At 49.6% G+C, this 22534-nt stretch overlaps 1 protein-coding gene across 1 annotated transcript in view; it reads left to right on the top strand.

Moving 5' to 3' along the window:
• CUNH4orf50 (chromosome unknown C4orf50 homolog) overlaps positions 1-22534 on the top strand; it is a 114581-nt gene that overhangs the window by 87969 nt on the left and 4078 nt on the right. The gene's annotated exons all lie outside the window — the stretch shown is intronic.

Genomic DNA, 22534 nt, shown 5'->3' with positions numbered 1-22534 from the left:
GGTGGCAGTGGCCTGTGACAGGACCTCTCATCCTCTCGCTTCTTGTGACTGAGCTTTGGGGTCTCCTGTGGGGGACTGCCCCTGACAGCACGAATGACCATGTGGTTTCTCTCTCCTGTGCTTCCCCTTCCTTCTGAGCCTTCCCCTCGAGGCCTGAAATCGTTTTTCTTAGTCATCATTAGCGTTCCTCCAGCCCCTGTTCTCTGATGGATGTCCAGCAGCATCTCTTTGCACTCCGCCCCATGCCTGGACCTCTGCCAGGCCTGCAATGATTTATGGTACTCCATGGAGGCCGAGTGACTCCCAGTGACCTGTGCAAATCAGGACCTGGGGCGGGAGCGGTTGAATGCTGGGATGCCCGATAATTAAGCTGCTGTTTTCAGTGGAGATGGGGCTGAGGGCATTGGCAGCTTGTGGCTGTTCTTTCTGGAAGGATCAGCTAGGCTTTTCTGATGTTGCAGTTCAGGTTCACAGACACATTTGAGCTTAAATGGAAGAATGTTTAGTGTTTGCATCCCTGGACCAACTGAATTGCCCACCATCAACTGTTAGGGACGCCCATGATCTCCTTCTAGTTTCCCTTGCATCCAAGGTCTGGGGGTAGAGGGCTGGTGCTCTGAGGGGCACTTGGGTTGTTGGATGGCTTTGAAGAAACTACCGTGTCTTTGAGCCTCATTCTTCACCTACAGCAAAGGACTAAACAGGTATCACAGGATTAAAGAACGTCATGGCATAAGGTGTGGCCCCCGCAGCACAGCCCCGTGGGTATGTCCTGGGGTGTCCTGTCCACTTGTTTGGCTGACCTTTCCTTGGTTCTGGCTAATTCTGTATGGGACCAGGGCCCTTCCAGCTTCTAAGGAAAGCCAGCTCTGGCTTTGCATCCTCTGGCCTGTGGAACAGGGCTCTGGGGCCATGCCCCATCCCCTAGCCACTCTGCTCCAACTGGCTGTCAGCAAGCACAGCTTTTCTTGGTCCTCAGGCAACCTGTCTGTCCTGGAAGCAGGACATTCCAGTGGCTTCTCTGGTCCCAGGGCCACGGACCCTGTTGATGCAGGAGTGACTTCCTTTCCCAGTGGGACACTAGGTCCTCTGCCTCTGCTCACTTCCAGCTCCTTCTCCCCTCTTGTACCCACCTGTACACATATAGTGGCCTCAGCCACTGTGCCTGTGGGGAGCATCACTGCCCTGAAGGTGCCCTGACTCCTCCTCAGTGTCTTGGAGAGGTCTTTGCATTGTGTGACCTGAACGAGAGGACCAGGCCTGGCCCAGCTCTGGTTTTAACTCTGCTTTGTTCTCCACAGTGGGTGGAGCCTGGGTGTCACGGGGCATGGCTCTTCCCCTCTCAAAGATGATTGGTTGACAGCAAAGCACCTGACTGACACCAGGCCAATCAGAACTCTTACAGGATCTTCCCTTTGTGACTTCCTGGAACTCCAGACTAATTGGAGCTGGCAGGGTGTTCTAAGAGGAAAAGAATAGCCAGAGGAAGAGCAGGATTTTGGGGGCAGGGGGTGCCTACAGGACAGGGTCCGGTCACAGCCCCAAAGCCTAGCTCTACCCTGAGCCAGTATATCCTCCCTTGAAGTTACCCAGTAGCTCTTCCAGAAAGGCGACTTGAGTTGCATTCATCCACAGGCTCCACATTGTACACAACTGATGTATCTCAGTCAAATGTGTTTCCAGGGCTAGAGCATTCCCAGAATTATGTTAGTGTGGTCAGGAAGAACACAGGGGAAGAGAGGAGAGGGAATGCACAGGGATGAAGGCATGTTCTCAGGGCTGGTCTGGCACCTCCCTGACACCACTGCCTAGCTGCCCTCCATTCTTTACACTCACTCAGCATGCTGGGTCTCCTGATGCGTATTGTCTCGTGGTCACAAAGTGACTACTACAGCTTCAGGCTTCACGTCTGTGTCTCAATGCAAACGGGAAAGCAAACCTTTCCTAGAAGTCTAGTAAGTGTTGCCTTGTACTCACTGGCCAGAAACAGAAACAGCCCCATACATGGGGCCTATGGCCATTCCTTCCTTACAGGCAACATGCACCTCTCCAGTCTCTGGGGGAGGAGGCAACAGGGGAAGGGAAATTCAGAATAGCTGTGGAGTTAGCCAGCAAAGTGTGTCTTCTGATGGCCTAAACCAAATAGGACTGGACTCCAGAGTGTGGGGGTGAGGAGAGGAACTTGTGGTGAAGGCTGAGGGACTGGACCTTCTAGAAACATCTTTCTGGCTATTGCCTGGAGGGGTCAGCTGGGAGCTGGACTGGAAGCAGGTGAGAGGTCATGTGTCCATGCTTGAACGGATATTGTCAGATGCAGAATGTAAAGTCCTCTCTGATCATCTGGAGGAGGGAAGTGACCAGATGGATACCAGACACTAATTTCAGGAAAAACACTGAGGGATGTGTCCTCATGGGACCATGACTGTGAAATGGCACCGATTTCTGACTTCTGATTCCTTGGGAGTGGATTTTATTTTCCTTGTAATTAAACAAATTCTAGGCTGTGTCACTGACTTGGACACATAGAACAAACTTAGAGGTCTGATGCCCAAGTATGATCAACTATGAATTACTTTCATGCTCTAGATTAGGATGTGAGATTTCCTATTTTAACAAATGATCCTTTAAACAGATCTGGCATTGGAACCAGGGCCATGGTTAGCTTATGTGGCTGTTGAAAACATCCAGTTACAAAAATTAAGTTTAGGTGATATATGCTTATAGAAAAAAATAGAGAAAAGTGGGTAAAATGAAAACCAAAAATTCATAAAAACAAGATCACTGTTAACCTTCTGGCCCATGTCTTTTTTTAATCCCTGTGTGTAAACTTCCTTTACAATATTTATAATGATGGATATCCAGTTTTCTATACTGTGTTTATCTGATCTTGTCTTGTAGACATTCTCCCCATGGTCAGCACAGTCTTCATAAACTTCATTTTTCATGGTTACATAGCAAAAACATTTCTTGGTACCTGTGACTAAGCATTGGGCTATCCCTTTTTTTCTATAATAAATAGCATGCTGGTTATTGTTTATAAACCTTCACCTCTGTAGAAAGAACTCCATTTCTGGAAGGTTGGTTCTCAGGAATGGAATTTCAATCTCCAAGGAAGTCAGTGTCATTCGTGCCCATTGCTTGCTCAAAACTAAACTTGGGACACAAGTGAACCTACAAACGGGCTTTACAGAATACCTGCGTTGAGCGTTCCCTCCCGACAGCTGTGGGTTTTCCCATAACATCAGCAGACGATTTACTGCCTCCTAAATGGTACTGATATGCCTAGGAGCCCCGAGTAACGTAATGAGATTCAGAGCCCCGCCTCCCAGACAGACCCATCAGTTAAAGTAGAGGATGGAGAACAGGAGACTGGAATCAGCCCCAATGAATCTTGGTATTGATACACAGGTCAGAACTGGTTGAGACACTGTGTCTTTATTTGTGCTTTCAGCACCACATACTGAAAATAGCTCATGGAAGCTGGAGAGTGGTTTGTCGGTTCAAATCGCTCCTATCGACAACCCCACAATCCTGACTCACAGTCCATTCTAAGAATGATCATTGCAGGTCTGCCCTTCTCACAGAATTGAGTGCGCAATGGTGGGGGGGTCCGGCTTCCCCCTGGGGAGCTACAGTCCCTGTTCCTGCCAGTCCCAGCTTAGATTCCAGCCATGCCATTTGCAGAGGTCTGAGGATTAGTTTCCCATGCCAGCCCTATGGGTGGGGACTGTCGCCTCCACTCAGAAATAGGAAACTGAGGAAGACTGCAGCCCAGGGGAGTAAGTTTTGAAGCTGTTTCTTGTTTTCTGATGCCTTGGGGATGGCAGAGTCCTCCTCTGAGCACTTGTGTGAAACAGTCCAGAGCCACATCCCGCCCTCCTCCCTAGGGAACTCACACACTAAGCCAGTGTTCCCCAGACCCAGTTGCCACAGAGTCGAGTTGGACAAGTGTCAGATAGTCAGAGACAGCCCTCTAGCCTGGAGGCGTCCCACATCATTCAGGCTGTCCAGTTCCTGGCTTGCTCAAACTGCCCACCCTGCCTCACTCACCCGCCCCCAACTGTAACAATTGGAGCATTAGACACCCTAATAAAGGCTTTCTGCTGCTGGTCCTGCCTGACCCCTTATTCCCCCTGTGCCCCCCTCCTCTGGGGAGCCGTGATTAATAACCTTCCTTCCCAGCTGCTGTCTATGTCTATGATGCTTCCCATAGCTGATTAAAACAATCTCCTAGGCACTGTTGCAATGCTGGGCACTTTACTGTCATGCCTCTGATACACGGGCAGACACGTTTCCTCAGAAATTGGGTAACATTGCCAAAAAATGCCCCTTGCATCGCACTCAACTGATGTTCTTCATAAACTCATATCTGATGCAATTATAAATATTTTGAATCTGGCGTGGTAATGCATGCCTTCAATCCCAGCAGTCCAGAGATGAGGCAGGCAGCTTTCTGTGAGATCCAGGCCAGTCTGCTCTACGCAGAGTTCCAGGCCAGTTGGGGCCTCAGGGAGACCCTGTTAACAAAACAAAACAAAACAAAAAATGTTTTGCTCACATCAGTTACTCGTTATCAACTTTTGCAAAGTTGGCACCCCTCTTTCATTCATTCATCCATCCATTCATTCTCTTATGTGTAACAGTCTCTCCCAGCTGACTCACACACACACACACACACACACACACACACACACACACACACACACACACAGTGGAGTGCTCTGCTGGCCCCTCCTGGTATGTGTGTGTGTACATGTATATATTTGTGTGTGTATGTGTATGTGCATGTGTGTATGTGCATGTTCATGTGTATGTGTGTGTGTGCTTATGTGCGTGTTACCAACCTTCTAATGGCATTGGGGTTACTATGTCAGCTACGATTAGAATTTTTAGATCACAGACGTGGACAAACCCTGCAACTCTGGTCGGATCCAGTCTGAGCCTCAGTCACTTGGCTCTCTGGCTCCCCAATCAGGTCTCCTCCTCTGTGCCCTGCCAGTGCATGAGAGCAGCGAGTGGCCCGTGATTTGCTGACCCTGTAGAAGATGACATGGACCTGGTGCCCTGGTACTCAGGTGCAGGCAAAGCTGCCCTTTCTGACACTGTAAGAGGAAGCTCAGGGCAGCTAGGGCCTCAGTGGACCCAGGCTATTCCTGATGTCTGTAGAGGAGCCTTTCTCTATAGATGGGCCCCAAGTGGCTTGTGGAATATTCTTCCCAGGCCTTCACATCCACCTTAGTGCTGCTCATTTTAAGTTTCCTCATAGGCAGATCAGGTCTCCCAATAGTCAGAGGTGACCAGTGGGCAGCTTCCTGGCACAGGTGGTGATCTACCTGTCAGAGGACCTATCCGAGGAGGGTCTGAGCAACCATCCTTCACAGATGCTGTGGTCAGAGAGCTCAGTTCTGGATCTGAGAAAGGCCAGCAATCCTCCCAAGTTCAGCAGGTGGGACCGGGGGTGAGGGTGAGGGGCAGGGAAGAGCCTCATTGGCTTGGCAAGGATGCCTGTCAGAGAAACGAGGGGACGGTCTGCCGCTTTCATATGTGATGGGGAGGCTCCAGACATCAGTCAGTCATCAATCAAGAGCGGCTTACGGGGATGGACTTAGTTTTGTTTCCCTCAAACCTCAAAAGTGCTTCCCGTCCAGGACTGAGCATAGAGAAGGGTGGATGTAACAGCTCTTTGCCCAAAGGGGGAGTGAGAGGTTATTTATTCCGAGCCTAATTCAGGTTGCCCCAGTTAACCTGTTTCTCTGTGGAAGTGGTGACATGAACTAACAGTCTCAAAATGAAAGAAAACCATAAATCAAAGCACTTTCCAAAGACATCGGCAGGAACTGCTGGTGGGCAGGTTTCAGCAAAGCTGGGGAGCACTGCTGTAGGTCTCAAAAACTATCTGACAACATTCCTAACTTCTGGGTTGGTGGAAGTGAGTGATCTATTAAGTTAACACAGCTCCAGCGTTCCACCTGACAGTCACTAGGATGTTAGGTCAGACACAGAAGTGGGTGGAAACTAAAGATAGTCCAAGGTCATCTGACTCTGGACCTGCCAGAGGTGAGATGGGGAGGGTGTTGGCTGGAGAATCAGGAAGTGATTCCAAGCTTGGCCAATCGAGCTGAGCTTTTACTCCAGAGCCTCCATTCCCTTAGCTGACTATACACAGATGATTCTGGGTGTCTACCAGTCTGCTAATTAAAAACACCGAGATTCATACCGAACCTGTTCATAGCTCAGTGCATACCCTAAACACAGATATTTGAAATATAAGAATTAGTGGCCAGATGGAACAGACCTAAGCAGACTCTTAAATGCTGAGGCCTGTGTTTGGGGGATGGAAATGTATCTTGCATTTGATTTTCCTTACCTGACAGAAAAATATTGACTATTCCCCAAGGAAATCTGTTGGATTTAGAAAAGAATCTCATTTAGTTAATGTAGGCTCAGCCTGTCCTCATTTAGGACCCACCCCCTTCACAGGTCCCCATGAGAGCTTTCTCATGGGTCTGGACTATTCTGTGTGTGTCTCTGTGTCTTGTTTAAAGGTATGGATCCTAGAGTCCTCCAGGTTTTCCAACTTCCAGTGTGACCACTTTATGGCTGGGAGGACTTACATGGGGTTGGAGGTGGGGATAAGGATACACACACATCTTAGACGGTTACCAGCATTCTGGCTGCGGTATGTCCCTGGGGCCCAGGGTGGGATGGCCCCAGACAGGTACTTTTCAGGCTCCTAGGTGTCATGCTTTGTTTGACCTGCTAATCCTCCATCCTGGAGCACAGGACTGACTCCTGCGTGGTAGCTTCCAGGATGGGGGCCTCTTGGGTGCCCACACCTGTCCCTGCTTGCCCTCCAACCCTCAGGCTTCCGGCTTACCAGTCCTGGTCACTGTGGAGGCTTGGTACCTCTCTGAGTCCCTGACAGCACACATCTCACCTTGTTTGCCAATCCCCAGCACCCAGCTACGTCCAGAACACTACCCAAGCTGAGCTGGGGTGTCACTGACCACACTGGAACTTGTATTCAGGGGATCCCTGAGGAAGGACTCCTGAATAGCCTCAGCAAAAACAGAGAGTGTGGCTGAGAGCTGAGCCCACCCGACTTACACAGCCACTGGCAGCTTTGGGTTGCTCATCCCTGCCCTCTGGGCACTTGCGGTGGCCTCAGTCACAGGGTGGAAGGGCCTGAGGTAGAAGGACAGCTACAAGAGGCAGGCAGAGCTAGACATGATGGAATATTCTGTACGTCTTGCTAAGGAGCTTAGCTGCATTCTCAGAGCTGAGAAAGACAAGGTGGTTTGAGGCAAAAGAATGACGTCATCCTTTTTCTAGTAACTCTGGCTGTAGTGTAGAGGGAGCAGCCTGGGAGCAGGGGCTTGCTAGAAAGCTGTCCTCTGGCAGGAAATAGAGGCGGGGATGACTGTGTGAGAGAAAGGCAGGGCAGAGACCCGGGTCTGTACTGCTGGGTGCCCTTCCTTCCTTCCTTCCTTCCTTCCTTCCTGTCCCTTTTTTCCTTTCTGCTTGCTTCCTTCCTTCCTTCCTTCCTTCCTTCCTTCCTTCCTTCCTTCCTTCCTTCCTTCCTTCCCTCCTCTCTCCCTCCCTCCCTCCCTCCCTCCCCCATTCCTTTTTATTATTATTATTTTTTGAGTCAAGGTCTCATACTGTAGCTCAGGCTGGCCTGGAATTCACTATGTAGCAAATGCTGGCGTCCAACTCACAGCAATCCTCCTGCCTCACTTTCCCAAGTGCTGGGAATCCAGGCATGAATCACCAGGTGCTTTTCATCTGTGATCAGACCAAGTCCACTGGGCTTCAATTTGCAGAGTATGGTGAAGGAGAGAGCCCCGGTGATGAGCAGTCCCTACTATGACCTTCCTATATCCCTGCATGTCCCACAGAGCTGCCTAACGGGTCTGGTTGAATGAATGGTGTCAAGGACAGGCACGTCTGTGCCAGTCTCCTGTCAGGCTGCCTCCTCTCATGGAAGAGCTGTCTTCATAAGGGTCTGGCACTAAGTAGGGCATAGATTCCTGTCCCCATTTTTGGCCTCATTTCCCAGCACCCCAGGGCTTCACTGAACTTCCCCATCATGTGGTGGCCTTCCTTCCTGCATCTCCACCAGGGCCTGCTCAACTATTTCTTCTCTTTGGACTAGAATGTGAGCCTGAAGCCTGGTCTCACTTCCAGACATGGGGGTGGGGGCTGCACAAACTCGTCACCTCAGGGCTGGTGGGACTTTAGTGGTCCCTGAATCAGTGTTTCCCCAAAGCAGGCATCCTCTTGACACCACACCCACAGTGCAGGGAGCCCCTCTCCTCCCAGACCCCCACCTGCCATTTCAGGTGGCTGCCCGGCTTCCTCCCACTGTCACTGCCGTTTGCTCAGCTAGTGGCCCTGGAGGACAAAAGCACCTGGATTCTGTTCATCTCAGCATCGTCCACAGCCTGAGCACACTGTCAGGTGCACAGCAGGTATTTGATAAGGAGCAAAGGAGTGAGACTGAGTGGGGAGCCTCAGTGTGGGCACCAGCAGCTCTCTGCAGGAACTCCTCCCCGCAGCTGGAGTTCTCCTGTCAGCTCCGCCTCTGAGCTGGAGCCCTTGCCCTCTTCCCACAGCCCCTTCTCACACACTGTGGCCACAGAGCCTGCTTTCTGTCCTTCAGACACACCAACCTGAGGGCCTTTGCACTCTGACCCTCGTGCCTGAGACCCGTTATCTTGTTTATCTCCATGGCCGGGTCTCTCTTGTCAGTTGGCTTTAAACCAAATGTCACCTCCTCAGAGAGACCTCTGTACCTCTTGCCCCACTCCTGTTCTTCCTCCATGTCTGACTGCTGTTTAGCCTGCAGGGAGAGGTGTTATGTCAGTTACTCAGTTTTTCCTTTATAGAACACACACACACACACACACACACACACACACTCACACACACATGCACACAAATACAGGTACACACATACCACATACAGACACATACACACCACACTGGTACACACACACGCATGCATACGCATACCATACATACTACACAGATACATGTGCATACACATACACACACATATCACACACATGCACACCGATACATGTACACACACATGCCCAAACCACACACACCTATGTGTCACACACATGTGCATATACACACATGCACACACACCTGAATGTTGTGTGCATTCTAATTTTAACCTTTTCAGAATCCCAATTTTCTCTTTTTAAATCTCACTGTCAAGGTGAATCTTTGTAACTGCTGTAACTTTCTCTCTCACAGTGAATCTTTGTAACTTGTAGTTTTTCAGCTATGACTTGGTCAGGAATCACTGAGAGTGTCCCACGTGGGTAGTGGGTTCCTCACGGTCCTCATTTATCCTGAGACAGTTGTATATATCCCTTGGTGACTGCAGCATCAGTAGGAGAAACAGCCTTGTGTGTGATGTGGGCTGGGAATCATGCTCTTGGGTCTGATGTCACTCAGCTCCTTTGGGGACTTTGGGGACACTGGATTTGCCCCTTTGCCTTGTGCTCACACTGGAGCCCTGCTCAGTGCAGTGACCCCAGATGCCAGGGTTCAGACTGGAGCCCTGCTCAGTGCAGCGACCCCCAGATGCCAAGCACTGAAAGTTTGAGGTGCAGGGTTCCCAAGAATCCCAGTGCAGTGCAGGAAAGGAGTGTGGGACCCTCTGAACACACAGACTTCTGGGATCTTCCCCATGGACACAGAATCCACAGAACCGGGAGCAAGCCCAGGACTGAGCACTTTTGGAGCTCCCAGAGACATTGGGGAGAGAAGTCTGGTCCCAGTGCTCCTCCAAGGTCAAGAATTTGCACTGAATTTATTTTTGTCTCTCCCCACTTCCTAAGCATGTGATGTAGTGTTCAGGAAGGTGGCTATAAATACATTTTGAAAAGCAGTGTAAAACAAACTAGAAAATAATTTGAATGAGTATAACTTTCAAGGGGCCCCAAACAAACCTCAGCTAAACTGTTCTTGAATGAGAAAGTTGAAAAAAGATATTTTACTCCACAGTTAGTTTATACATTTAACACAGGCTGCTTGCCTAAATGTCTAAACCCAAAGATGTAGGAGAAAAAGCACAACTTGTGGGCCAGAGAGATGACTCAGTGGGTAAAGGCACCTGCTGCCAAACCTGACGACCTAAGTTTGATTCCCAGACATACTTGATGGAAGGAATGAACCAACTCCACAAGTTGTTCTGTGACCTCCATTCATGGGCACACACACACACACACACACACACACACACACACACACACACTGAACAGCAAGATCTGTACTCCAAGACTGGGACAGCAGGGTGATGCTGGGATGGGTTCTACATGAGGGATGTGTTCACAGATGGTATGAGCAGTCACTATATAACCCCACAGACCCTCAGTGTCACAGAAAATCTTGCCTTAGTGACATCAGCTGTAGTCATGGCTGTGAAACTACACTGGGATGCCCCACTCTGGTAGGGTGCCACTTTCCCGGGTCCCCCTCTGTGCTGACACACTGCCCAGAATGTGTAAATCTGGCAGGCTCTCTGTGGGCTCCTCTTGGCAAACCCAGCTCTCCTGCCTTACTGAACCCCACATGGCCTGCACTGTCTCTCAGACTGTGTTCTCTGCCCAGAAAACCCCTGTGGGTCTCCAATGCCCTGCCTCCACCCCCTGTGGCTTCCTTTCCTACTCCCCTTCCACACTTCCCAAATCCCCACTGAATCCCTGTCCTCATGTCCAGGCTTGCGCCTGAGCTCCCCCATAACCCCGTCCTTCTCCCGTCACACAGCCCCTCGATTCCCTGTTCTTACCACCCACGTTCCTCTTGCTTGTTCCTCTCTCCACAGGGCCTTTGCAGGGCTACTGGCCATCTCTCAGAGATGCACCCCCACAGCTCCTTCCTGGCCCCTGTATCCTGCATCACAGTTACAGCAGAGACCTGGCCTTGTCCCTAGATTTCCACTCTTAATGCCTCCATGAGGGACCTCAGGTGGGCAGCCCAGAACCCCTGAGCATCAGGCCTGACAGAGGGCGTGTGTCTGGTAACTGTTGACAGAGCAACGAACACAAACTGAGACTTTCCATTTCTCAGTCCTTGGGGTCAGTGCTTGGCCATGGGCCTCTGTGAAAGTCTCTCAAATCCTAGAGAGCTCGTGTGCACTAGACTTAGTCACGTGACACACCTGTATGGTACCCAGGGTTCACAGATACCCCAATAAAGAGGCCACTCCCTGGGGACAGCAAGCAGATTCTTCTAGAGAGAGCAGCTGAAAGATTGTTCTGCAGGCCCCCTGTGTGTGGAGACATAAGCTGAGCCCCCAGCTACCCCAAGGCTGAACAGCTCCTCATAGGGGCCCCTCAGGTGGTCTGTTCCCTTCAGAGACTCACTTCCCTGCTTCCTTTGTTGTAGGAACCAAGACAGCACCGTCAAGCACATCATGCTGAAAAAGATGAATGTCCCTCCCAGATGACCAACAGCACAGCGGTAGACCTGTGACTTACGATCCTTTCAAGAGCTGAGATACACGCCATGTCGCCATCCTCCTCCCTTGAGTCATCATGGGAGTGTCTTTCCTTGGTATGACCAGTGACAGCCCTAAGAAGCCCCAGCGTCAGCATGGAGTGGTGGCCGGACCCTAGGATACAGAGTCCCCAAGGAGGGCAGTGTCACCTGCACAAATGGTTCACCGTCTTTGAATGTCCCCTTCGTCATCTGTTTGAGAGTCTTCATGCCTAGCTGACAGGTGTGTGTGACAGCTCCAGGGAAAGGCCCTGGCCCCCTGGCCCATGTGTTTGTAAACTGAGAATCCTTCTCCTCTATTAACATCCTGCTGTCATTCAGGGCTCACTGGCCTTAACACACACTGCACCACCAGTGTCTGTTCTGCTCTCTGTGGTGACAAAGCCTACAGGGATTGCTTCAGAGTGACCAGGCAATGCTAGACATCTCCAGGGTCTATCCATGCTGAGGTGTGTGTCTGAAAGCTCTTTTACGCCCCTGTATCACACTCTGCTGTATCTATCAGCCATCAGGGACGTTAGGTGTCTTCCACCTTTGGCTTTTGTAAGCAATGCTGCTGTGAAAGTGGGTGTGAGGGCACTGCTGTTGTTTTTTAATGTTTGAATTAATGAGCACTGTTTAAAGTCCACAAAATTCCCTAGGAAATCAAGATGTTTCACTTCTTGGGAAGCCAGTGGGTCTGGTAACTTTGCTCCCTCCCCTGCACGAGGCTGTGCCGCTGTTCCCAGCAGCGGGCATCCAGCCTGGTGGACCTCCAGTGTATTCTCAACCCACCATTAGAAACCACTTGGCTGCCACTATTCTGTGACCAGGTGACAGTCTCTGGGCACCTTTCACGGTGGTGACAGTGTAGATACTCAGAAAGGGATGCAGCCCCAGCCCACGTCCCAGGTGGGAGTGATGGGGTCATTGCACTCTGGGAGAGGCTAGACAGGCCCTACCCTGCGTGGACTCTGCAATTCAACTCTGCAGGCTGCCTGTCCTGGAGTCCTGAGGCAAAATCCTGAGCTGTCTGAGTCTCAGTTCTCTCTTCAGGAAGAATGTTGTAGAAAGTGTGCCTACCTGGGCAGCCTAGAATAGTCACGGTGAAGAGGGAAGAGGAGGTGTACAGCGCTGCAGTGCACTTGGGAGATGTTTACAATGGCCTAAGCCAAGCCAGGGCTCAGCATGGGGGGGGTCTCCGTTCATTCCTCATTTGTAAAGTGGGAAACTAGACTTGCACCCCCCAGGGTTCTTCTCAAGATCCCTGAATCTTACAGGGAAAGAACTTGGCACAGCCCAGGAACTCCAGAAATGCTACAGTGGTCCATGGACCACATCTCTGGATTGCCTTTCAGCAAGAGGCCTGAGGTTAAACAATCACTCTGGCTTCCAGTCTGCCAACTTGATTTTCACATCAGCTTGTCGTGAGCAGCCTCTGGTATCTTCAGTCTTCCCCAGAGCCAGAAGCACAAGCTCGAAGATGCTTGGCACCCACTTCAAGGTCAATGAATTCTGGCTCCCTTCCGTCCCTCCCCAAGCAACAGTCTGCTTCTCAGGTGAAGAGGGGATGTGTTCTCTTCCTACAAGGGGGAATGTGGCTTCCAGCCCCCTCCCCAGGCTCGCTTGAGAGCTTACAGACACTTGAGGTGAAGGCTTAATGCTCCCAAGGTTTTGTTTGCTCATTTTACCAACAGCACCAACTAAGAGCAAGACGAGAAGTTATAAGACAATTCTCTAGGCTCCCACAGCAGGGGTCCACTGTGGTCGTCCAGCCAGCCAGTCAGTGAGCACTATGGAGGGCCACCTCTGAGCCAGCCTTCTGCAGGGCCTGGCTTTGCTTTCAAGGTTCATCCATGGCTGGCTGGGAATTTCCTGTCTTCTGGGCACAGTTCCTGGTGGCCTGCTTGCCCTGAGTCCTTGACCTTTACCTCATATGAGTCTCTCTATTTTCTGTTCACACTACTGCTGTTATTCACACTGTCCTTTCCAGAGCCCAGGATGGAGGCTTCTGAGCCCTTCCCCTAATCGAAGCCCTCCTGGACCACACATGGGAACTCCTTCAAGGCCAGATGTAGATCCAGAAGAGCCCTGCCTCTTCCCCCTTCAACTTTGTAGATACAACACAGATGGAAAAATGCTCAGAGCTCTGTCCACTCTTACCTTCTGCAGAAATAGATCAGATTGGTGTCCCTTGACTTTTACACACTAGTGAGAAGACAGAGACCACCTGGTACAGGAGAAAAAGAATTAGAGTTTAAACCCAGAGCAGTGAGAGGTCTAAAGCTTACCAGCTCTGAGACTGAAGACAGCATCCTCTGACCCACCTCCATGTCTTCATCTGGCAAACTGGGTCGAAACATACCAGCGCCAGCACCTGCTGGAGGCACTGGTGAATTCACAGTGCAGGGAAGTTCTTTACAGACATAAGCACTGTATAGACTCTGTTCAGGTCGTTACTGCAGTATGCATTTATGATGCACCTACTGTGTGCATTGTGAATGTCCTGATCTGCCTCAGGATGATTTGGAAAAAGTCCCCAGGCTAAGAAGAAAGGATTGTCTATCAGATGGTTGAACTACACATTCATAGATTTTGATTAACAACAGCCAGAGAGTTGGCATGGCAACGTTTCTCCGTGAACTGCAAGGCAGTATGCTTAAAATAGGTGTGCTGGAGATGCACAAGGCAGCCAGGCAGATGGCTCTGCAGCCTGAGAGGGCTGGTGAGCTCAGGGTGGTCATGCCTCACCCTTCCCAGCAGGTCAGAAGTGCAAGAACCCAGACAACAGACCCAGGAGCACCCACCATCGGACTGGAGAGAGCTTAGGACTTGATTTAGACACTCTTCCTTCTTGGAACGCAGGAAGGCTAAGTGGAACATTCTTGACCAAGTGACCCCAGAAGGGGCTAAGCCTGGTTTCAATGTCTCTCATGAACACACCCCATTCAGTGCAGGCCTTTCCGACTCAGGACAGTAAGATGCAGTTCATTTTCTAGTAGGTTTCAATGTACAGAGCGTCATTTAGCAATGAGTGTGAGTTCAAAAACACTGTTTTTCTATGGAATTCATGTGTGGGACTCTGTCCAGGAAAACCTTGAATCCTAGCATCACTTGGAAACTCATCTGCTTTGTACCTGGACTTATATGACTGAGGTTTGAATCTGCCTTTCCAAGGCCTTCCCTCCCTACTTCCCCAGGGTGAAAACCACCAAAGCTGTTCAAAAGTTCATGAATCCTAGGGCCGGGTCATAGCTCAGTTGGTAAAGTGCTCACCTAGCATGCATGAGGCCTTGGGTTCCATCCCCAGGACCACATAAACCAGGTGTGGCTGTGAATGACTGTGATCTCAGCACTCAGGAGGGGAAAGGCAAGGAGATCAGAAGTTCAAAATCATCCTTAGCTCCATAGCAAGTTTGAGGCCAGCCTGGGATATGAGAAACCTTGACTCAAAAAGATAAATTGAGTGAGGCATGGTGGCATATGCCTATAATTCCAGCACCCAATACTTGGGAGGTAGAGGCAGTATTGGGAAGGCTAGCCTGGGCTACATGAAACTATCTTAACAAAATGTTCATGAACAAATGTGCAATGAGATTCATATGTGAGTCTGGTTCTTTGTCACTGCAGGGGATAGGGGACCCAGGTCCTCTCTCAGAATGGCTCCCTCTGATCCCTCTACTCAGCATCTTATGGAGCCAGGGTTATAATGAAGGCTTACTCTTCCTATAGGTTCTGAGCTTCTTGAAAAAGACTCCAGGTCTGGAAAGTGAATCTAACCTCTGTTTCCTTCCCCTCCCCTCCCCTCCCCTCCCTTCCCCTCCCTTGTGCACATGTGGAGCTCGACCCTTCCATCATGGATGCTGGGGCTCAAACTCAGGTCTTCAGGCTCATGTGGCAATCACTTTTGCCCACTGAGCCATCTTGCCAGCTCTACCATTTATATTTAGAATCTTGTAGTTGACTCAACTGTTTCTGGTGTTTCTTAGACATTCCTACAGCCCCAAGCATCCCCAGCTGGCCTTGAACTCTTGAATCCTCCTGCCTCCACCTCCCAAGTGCTGGGATTATAGGTGTGTGCCCTGACGTCTGGCTTGGAAGGTGAAACTTTCTGGAGAACACAGTCAACTGAGAATAGGGTGTTAGATGCTGCTGACACCTTTCAGACACAACTTGTATTCTCTGCTGAGGTGGTGGGTGCTGGGCTCACTACAGAGGTGGTCCTGGAGTGGGCCTGGGCAGGGACCCTTCTGAGATGCTCCTAGTGGCTCCAAGACACATCTGGAGAGAGAGCTATCAATCTTCAGACAATGGTTCAGACAAAGGTTCAGTCTCTTATAATGCTCTCCTTCCCTGTGCTAATTAAATTCCAAGATGCCACCGCAGGTTTCGCCAATGTTAGATCATGTTTATTTTTGCTCCTACTGGGAAAGAAATGTACAGGATGAACGGTCTCATCTTTGGAACATTTCTGGCCACAAATTGTCTTGATAACTTGACACTTAGAGGGTCTTTCTGAGTCAAGGTGAGCCTTGTGGAGAGAGAATACAGTCAAAGATGGTATTTGGGTCTTTGTGGCAGGTCTGGGTGACCTTGGTGGCTAGTCACTGTAGGGCTACTTGAAGGTCCAGCTCATGCAAAGTGTGTCTCTGGATATATCTTTGCCTCCTAAACTCTTTCAGAAGTAGAAGCTGCATCCATCAACTCTATCAGCTGCGCAAATGAACAGAAACAGGCTTCTTTCTTGCATTTGTGTCAGTGGACAGTTGTGCTCCTGCTTAGCTTTGACAGAAGTCTTTTGAGACTCTCTGGTGCCTTAAAGAAGCAGAGAAAGGAAAGCCCCAGAGGTGTGTTGACATATTTAGCCCTCTTTCCTGTATAATGAGAATTTCTAGGAAAAAAGAGATAGTTCATAGCTTGGACCTAAAATTGCTTTGAATAAGTCAGTAAATGTGGGGTTGAAGGACTGGATTTTCTTGATCTCATTTGATCTTCACTTCTCCCTCTGATTTCAGCAAGCCCAGCTGCTCCCAAATCTGACTCCTTAGCCCCTGGTAAATACAGTGTTCAGAGTCACTGGAAGATTATGGAAGGACAGAGTCCACAAAAATAAGGCCTTCTTGAAAAACGTTTCGTTGTGTCTATGACAAAGGGGACTTGGTGGTGTCTTTATATGATGGTAGAGAAAGTAAAAGAGAAATCCTGAGACTCAAACATGGGTGAAAACTTGATTCAATTTCATATCAGTATTTTCCTTAATATAATACAGTATTTGTAAATACAACATTGAAAGTGGTGGGGACACTATCGAGGCAAAGTGTTACAGCTCTATACGTAGACTCTTCATTAGGACAAGGACAGTGTCAGCCCCCAGCAGACGCAGGGAGGAGAGTGGAGACGCCAGATGGAAACCCTGGACTTAAACTTTGGCCACCAACCAGCTGTTCAGGTTCGGAATGCTACCATGTCTCTTAGTTTCTTCAGGGGAACAGAGGGAGGGTGTGAGCACCAGTGTGCTTTTAAAGCACCAGAGAACGTTTGTGGATGTTGGGGACTTCCATCACCCCTCTGAAAATAGGCTGTGTACAGAGACACCTCCAAGGGACGCCAGAGTACAGGCTGCTCCCTCGAGATGGGGACTGAAGCGCAAGGTTTCCCAACCAGCTTTTCACGACCAAGATAGGAGGGGCATGGAAGTCACCGGGAAAGGCCGAGAACGAGGCCAGCCAAAAGCAAGCCTGGCCGTGTCCTTAGAGGGTCCCTGACCCCCCTCCTGTCAAGTAGACCTGGGAGCAGAAATCCCGGGACAGCTGTAAAGGACGACACCGTGCTGGAAACTGCACGTTCTCACCATCTCTAAGTGCACAGTAACTTTACAACTTTATAAATGTTCAAATCTAGGACTCTTCCACAGCCGCATTTTGAAATCCAAAGTCAGAATTCTGGCAGGACCACCCTGTCCTTCCTCCAGTGAGCCACACTGGTTCACAGGGGCATGGTCCAGCGATGGGTAGACTCCCTTCTGGGTGCTCTATAGCAGGGTCTCCTTGAGAGACGGGCAGTGGCTATGCCCAATCCTTGCCTGTAGTGTGGTGAACAGAGAAACTGGCCCTCAGAGATGCTTGTTAGACCCTGGACCTGTGTAGCTCAGCCACCTTACCTGGATTCCAGGATTTCTAATAATTCTGTCTTGTATAAAATAGGCCAGAATGTTCTCTTGTTACCCAGAGGTATTTTTCTATGTTAGTGAAATGTATACTTTGTGTAATTTTGTACATTAAAACCTATGCTTTTTTCACAATTAGATGTTTCTTTTTCCTTAGGAATGTTTGGTGATTGGTTGATTACAGAGTGTCAGAAGGTCTTTTTTTTTTTTGGTTTTTTTGAGACAGGGTCTCCCTGTAGCCCCAGCTGGCCTGGATTCGCTATAGAGACCAGGCTGGCCTTGAACTCACAGAGATCCACGTGCCTCTGCCTCCTGAGTGCTGGGATTAAAGGCGAGTGCCACTATGCCCAGCCCTGATGTAATTCAAAAGGGCACTGAGTTAGACTCCTTTTCTGGTGGGGAATGAATTATTTTCCTCACTAATCAAATGTGTTTGGTTCAAACAATGAGATAAGATTCTTTGTGATCCATTATATTATTGTGTTAATTTCTTATTTCCATAAGCCTACAGGGAAAAGCCAACACCTCCACATTTATTTGTTTGTCACCTGAGTGGTGCTGCCCACATAATCTAGAATATTCTATCTCCACATCTTTCATTTAAGCACACTGTTCAGTCCTCATTTGGCACGTGAGTTAAGGTGCATAGGTCTCAGAGAGTGTGTGAGCACCTCCGAACAGTTTTCCTCAGCCACCTTGACTGGCCTGGATCTGTGTCTCTGGCTGGTGTTGAGCTACAGGAAGCTCTCCCACTTTCTCTGAACGTCTCAGAAGAGCAGAGCACTACATCATTTCTCAGAAGACTTACAAAGAAACAATTCCATTTTCTGAAAATAGTCTTTGGATAACTTATTTTTATATTTTATTTTTATTTTATGTGTATGAGTGTATTGCCTGCATGTAGGTAAGTGTGCACATGTCATGCAATGTCCGTGGAAGTAAGAAGAGGGTGTTGGATCCCCTGAAACTGGAGTTATGGATGGTTGTTAGCCACCATGTGGGTGCTGGTACTCAAACCTGGGTCCTCTGCCAGAGCAGCCGGTGCTGTTAACCTCTGAGCCATCTTTCCAGCCCCTGGATAACTTAATTTTTGTACCTGCTTCGTTTGTCTAAACAAAATACACCCTGGAGTTGAGTTTGTCTTTTCTGCTACCATCTGACATCTCTGTCCTTTGCCAGTGCCCTGGAAGGCTTCATAGTCATCTAGGGACATGCTCAAGGTTGGGTCTCATCACACACTGCAGTGTAACTCACTTAGGATAACTTCTCCGGAGGACTGAGAGGTCACAGTGTCTGCCACAGGATGGAGTTGATCAGGTGTCCTGGGCATCTTTAAAGTTTGCAGAGGGTCACAAAAGAGTTCCGGTTTGTAAAGTGCCCCAGGCAGGTAGCAAACACTGGGTAAACAGGAACTATTATCTTCCTGTCTTGCTTCTGCCTAAAGAGCTCACATTGTACCCTCTAGCTTTGCAAACTGCCCAGTGCCTTCTCTTGAAGGAAGGGATTTTCCTTTCTCTCTCTCTCTCTCTCTCTCTCTCTCTCTCTCTCTCTCTCTCTCTCTCTCTCTCAAAGGATTTTATTTATGTCTGTGTAGCTGTATGTTGTGTGTGTGTGTGTGTGTGTGTGTGTGTGTGTATGTACCTGTAGAGGCCAGAAGAGGTGTCAGATTCTCCCTGGAACTGGAGTTACAGATGGTTGTGGATGCTGGGAACCAAACTCAGGTCCTCAACAAGTGCTCTAACTGCTGAGCTATTTCCCCAGCCCCGGGGTTTTCTTTAAAAAGCAGTAAAGTCTCCATCACATTAGCAAAACCAGAAACTGTGCCCCCAAAATGCTGAAGGTAGATTCAAGCACAGAGTGGAAAACTTGGCCTTCAAAGTCCCATTTAACTCAAAATCTTGGAGTCTCAGCTATTTTTCTGAATTTTATCACTACGAGTATTTGTGAGGCTCTGGAGGAAGTTCCCATGTAGACTCGAGCATCAACTTTCCTTGCTTGGGACATGCTAGGATACTATTTCACAGTTTTCAGGGGAAAGCACTTGCAGTGCAGTGCGACCTGGAGTTCTTCTGACCTCAAGAGCAGAACTGTGGTGACCCAAATCGGTGTATACAGTTTGGGAACAAGAGGAAAGAAGAGCTAGGATGTGGGTGGGATGGGTGGAAGACAGTGGGCTCTGTGTGTGATCACATTTTCTGTTGTTTTTCCTCACACCCTCACTAGAATACACTTTTATTTTTTGTCTTTTTGAGACAGGGTCTCCCTGTACCCCAGCTGTCCTGGAACTCACTATGTAGACCAGGCTGGCCTCGAACTCACAGAGATCCATCTACCTCTACCTCTGGAGTGCTGGGATTAAAGGCATGTGCCACCATGCCTGGCTGGAATAAACTTTTAAAAAATATTTCTTTTGGGGCTGGAGAGATGGCTCAGTGGTTAAGAGCACTGACTGCTCTTGCAGAGGACCCTGGGTTCGATTCCTAGCACCCACATGGCGGCTATGAACCATCCTTAACTCCAGTTCCAGGGGAACCCAAAGCCCTCTTCTGACCTCCGCGGCATTGCAGGACATGGGTATACTCACATACATGCAGGCAATACACTCATACACATAAAATAAAAACAATAAAATATTTAAAAATTTTTTTTATGTGTATGAGTATATTGCCTGCATGTGTTTAAGTTCACCCATGTTGTGCAGTGCCCTTGGAAGTCAGAAGAAGGCATTGGGTCCCCTGGAATTGGAGTTATGGATGGTTGTTAGCCACTATGTGGGTGCTGGGAGTTGAACCCAGGTCTTCTACAAGAGCAAGCAATCAGCGCTCTTAACCACTGAGCTATCTCTTCAGGCCCTACTTTTTATTTTTTTTATTTTATGTATATGAAATGTTTTGCCTGTGTATATGTATGCATACCACATTGTATGCAGTGCCCATGGAGGCCAGAGGAGAGTGTCAGATCTGGAATCTGAGTTACAGGTGATTGTTAGTTGCTGTGTTAGTGCTACCTGGGTCCTCTGCAAGAGTATCAAGTGATTTTAACCACTAAGCCATCTCTCCAGCCCTGCAGGATATACTCTTATTGGAGGCAGAGATTTTGTATATACTTTCCTGTGTCCCCAGCATTAGATCCTGCCAAGTATGGGCAAGGGGGAAGGAAGGAAAGGAAGGAAGGAAGGAAGGAAGGAAGGAAGGAAGGAAGGAAGGAAGGAAGGGGGAGGGAGGAAGGAAGGAAGGAAGGAGGAGGAAGGAAGGAGGGAGGGAGGAAGGAAGGAAGGAAGGAAGGAAGGAAAGAGACTTTCCAACTGACCATTGACCTCAGATGAGCCTCAAGTCCCTGCCCCTCTGAGTCAGCAGCCTGAGATGGATCCTCAGATAGCCGTTGCCTCTTCTCTTTTGTTAACCTCACAGTGGAAGGGTCCTACCTGCTGCATAGACTGGCTTGCTCCAGGGTTGAGAGGAAGTGAGGTGTCAACTGTAGCCACAGACCCTACATCAGAGTCCTCATGTTGTAGTTTCAACAGTCATAGCCACCAGTGTCTGCTGAGATTCTCCAAGGTTGACCACTAGGCTCTCAGACCTGCGGTGGGGTGCTGAAGGGACAGCTCCAAGCACAGGCCGCATACTCCAAGGCAGATGCTGAGCCAGGCTCCCCGCTGCTCCCCACCAATCCCAACTGCCAGTCTGGACTTGCTCACAGAGGGGGCTGGCAGCTGGCGAGCCTTCCATCCAGAAAAAGCAGTTGCTATTCCTTGGTCCCTAGAGACTGTCATGACTCTGCTGGAAAATCACGAAGAAATGAGGGACCTTGTCTATCAGAGACATCTTGATGCCTGGTCAAAGAGGAGATCCCTTGTTCCCACACTCTCCGGTCCAGGTCAGAGAAACCCAGGAACCTTCAGACATCAAGCTCCAGGCATAGCTAGGGTGTGCTGTACCCAGGATATGGGAGGTGCCCCTGGATGGATTAGTGGTCTCTCTGGGTGATTGCCAGTGCATGTGTGATGATGCTCTGTCCTTGTGTGACTGTCTCTGGGTATTTCTGTTTGAACTTCCCATTTCCCTTGTGTATGGTGTGGATGTGTGTGGGTCCCCTGTTAGCAGACATGGGTCTCTATGTGGAGGAGCCTTGTGAGTTTGCCTTTGGCACTGGCGTGGAAAAATTTGTTGTGAGTTGTCACTGGAGTATGCATCAGTCACTGGACCAGGTGTAAGCCTCTGGGGCCCCTCTGGCCCTGGGGGCTACATCCTGTGTCCTCTCTCCTTAGAACGGTCTTGTCTCTGAGAGCAGGGACTTTGTTTCACTCTTGGCCCAGTCCCCAGCACCTACACTAGTGCCAGGTCCTATTGCGCAATGGGTGTAGTAGTGGTGCCTGAATGCATGAAGATCGCATGTGTAAGTCTCCGATTGTGCATTTAAATTTTTTCTGATGTGATGCTGGGAATGCATGGGTTGTCTGACAGTGAGAATCTCTGGTGTGTGTGTGTGTGTGTGTGTGTGTGTTTGACTGGGGATGTGTACGGAGATATATGTCTGTGTGTGCAAATTGTCCATGGTGTGCCTGATGTCTCCAGAGGGAGCAGGGATGTAATTGATTCCCATACGCATACTAGCATGCCCGTGAAACTGCCGCGTGTGAGATACGTGCCGTGTGTGTGTGTGTGTGTGTGTGTGTGTGTGTGTGTGTGTGTGCAGGGCCCCCAGCCCTCGCTCTGCCCGAGCCCTGCGCTCCGCCTGGGGGTGGGGAGCGGGTGCTAGGAGGGCACTGCGGTTCGGCCGCCCGCCCCGCGCGCTGCGGCTCCCGCACGTCACCAGCGCTCCCCGCCCCAGCCGCCTTCCCCGCCTCCCCGGTCCTTTGTAGCTGGCGGCGGC

Source organism: Nannospalax galili, unplaced genomic scaffold (assembly GCF_000622305.1).
Source record: "Nannospalax galili isolate Female #2095 unplaced genomic scaffold, S.galili_v1.0 scaffold2927, whole genome shotgun sequence".
Classification (NCBI taxonomy): domain Eukaryota; kingdom Metazoa; phylum Chordata; class Mammalia; order Rodentia; family Spalacidae; genus Nannospalax; species Nannospalax galili.
Note: the sequence above shows the minus strand (reverse complement) of the source record. Positions and strands in the feature narration are given on the sequence as shown.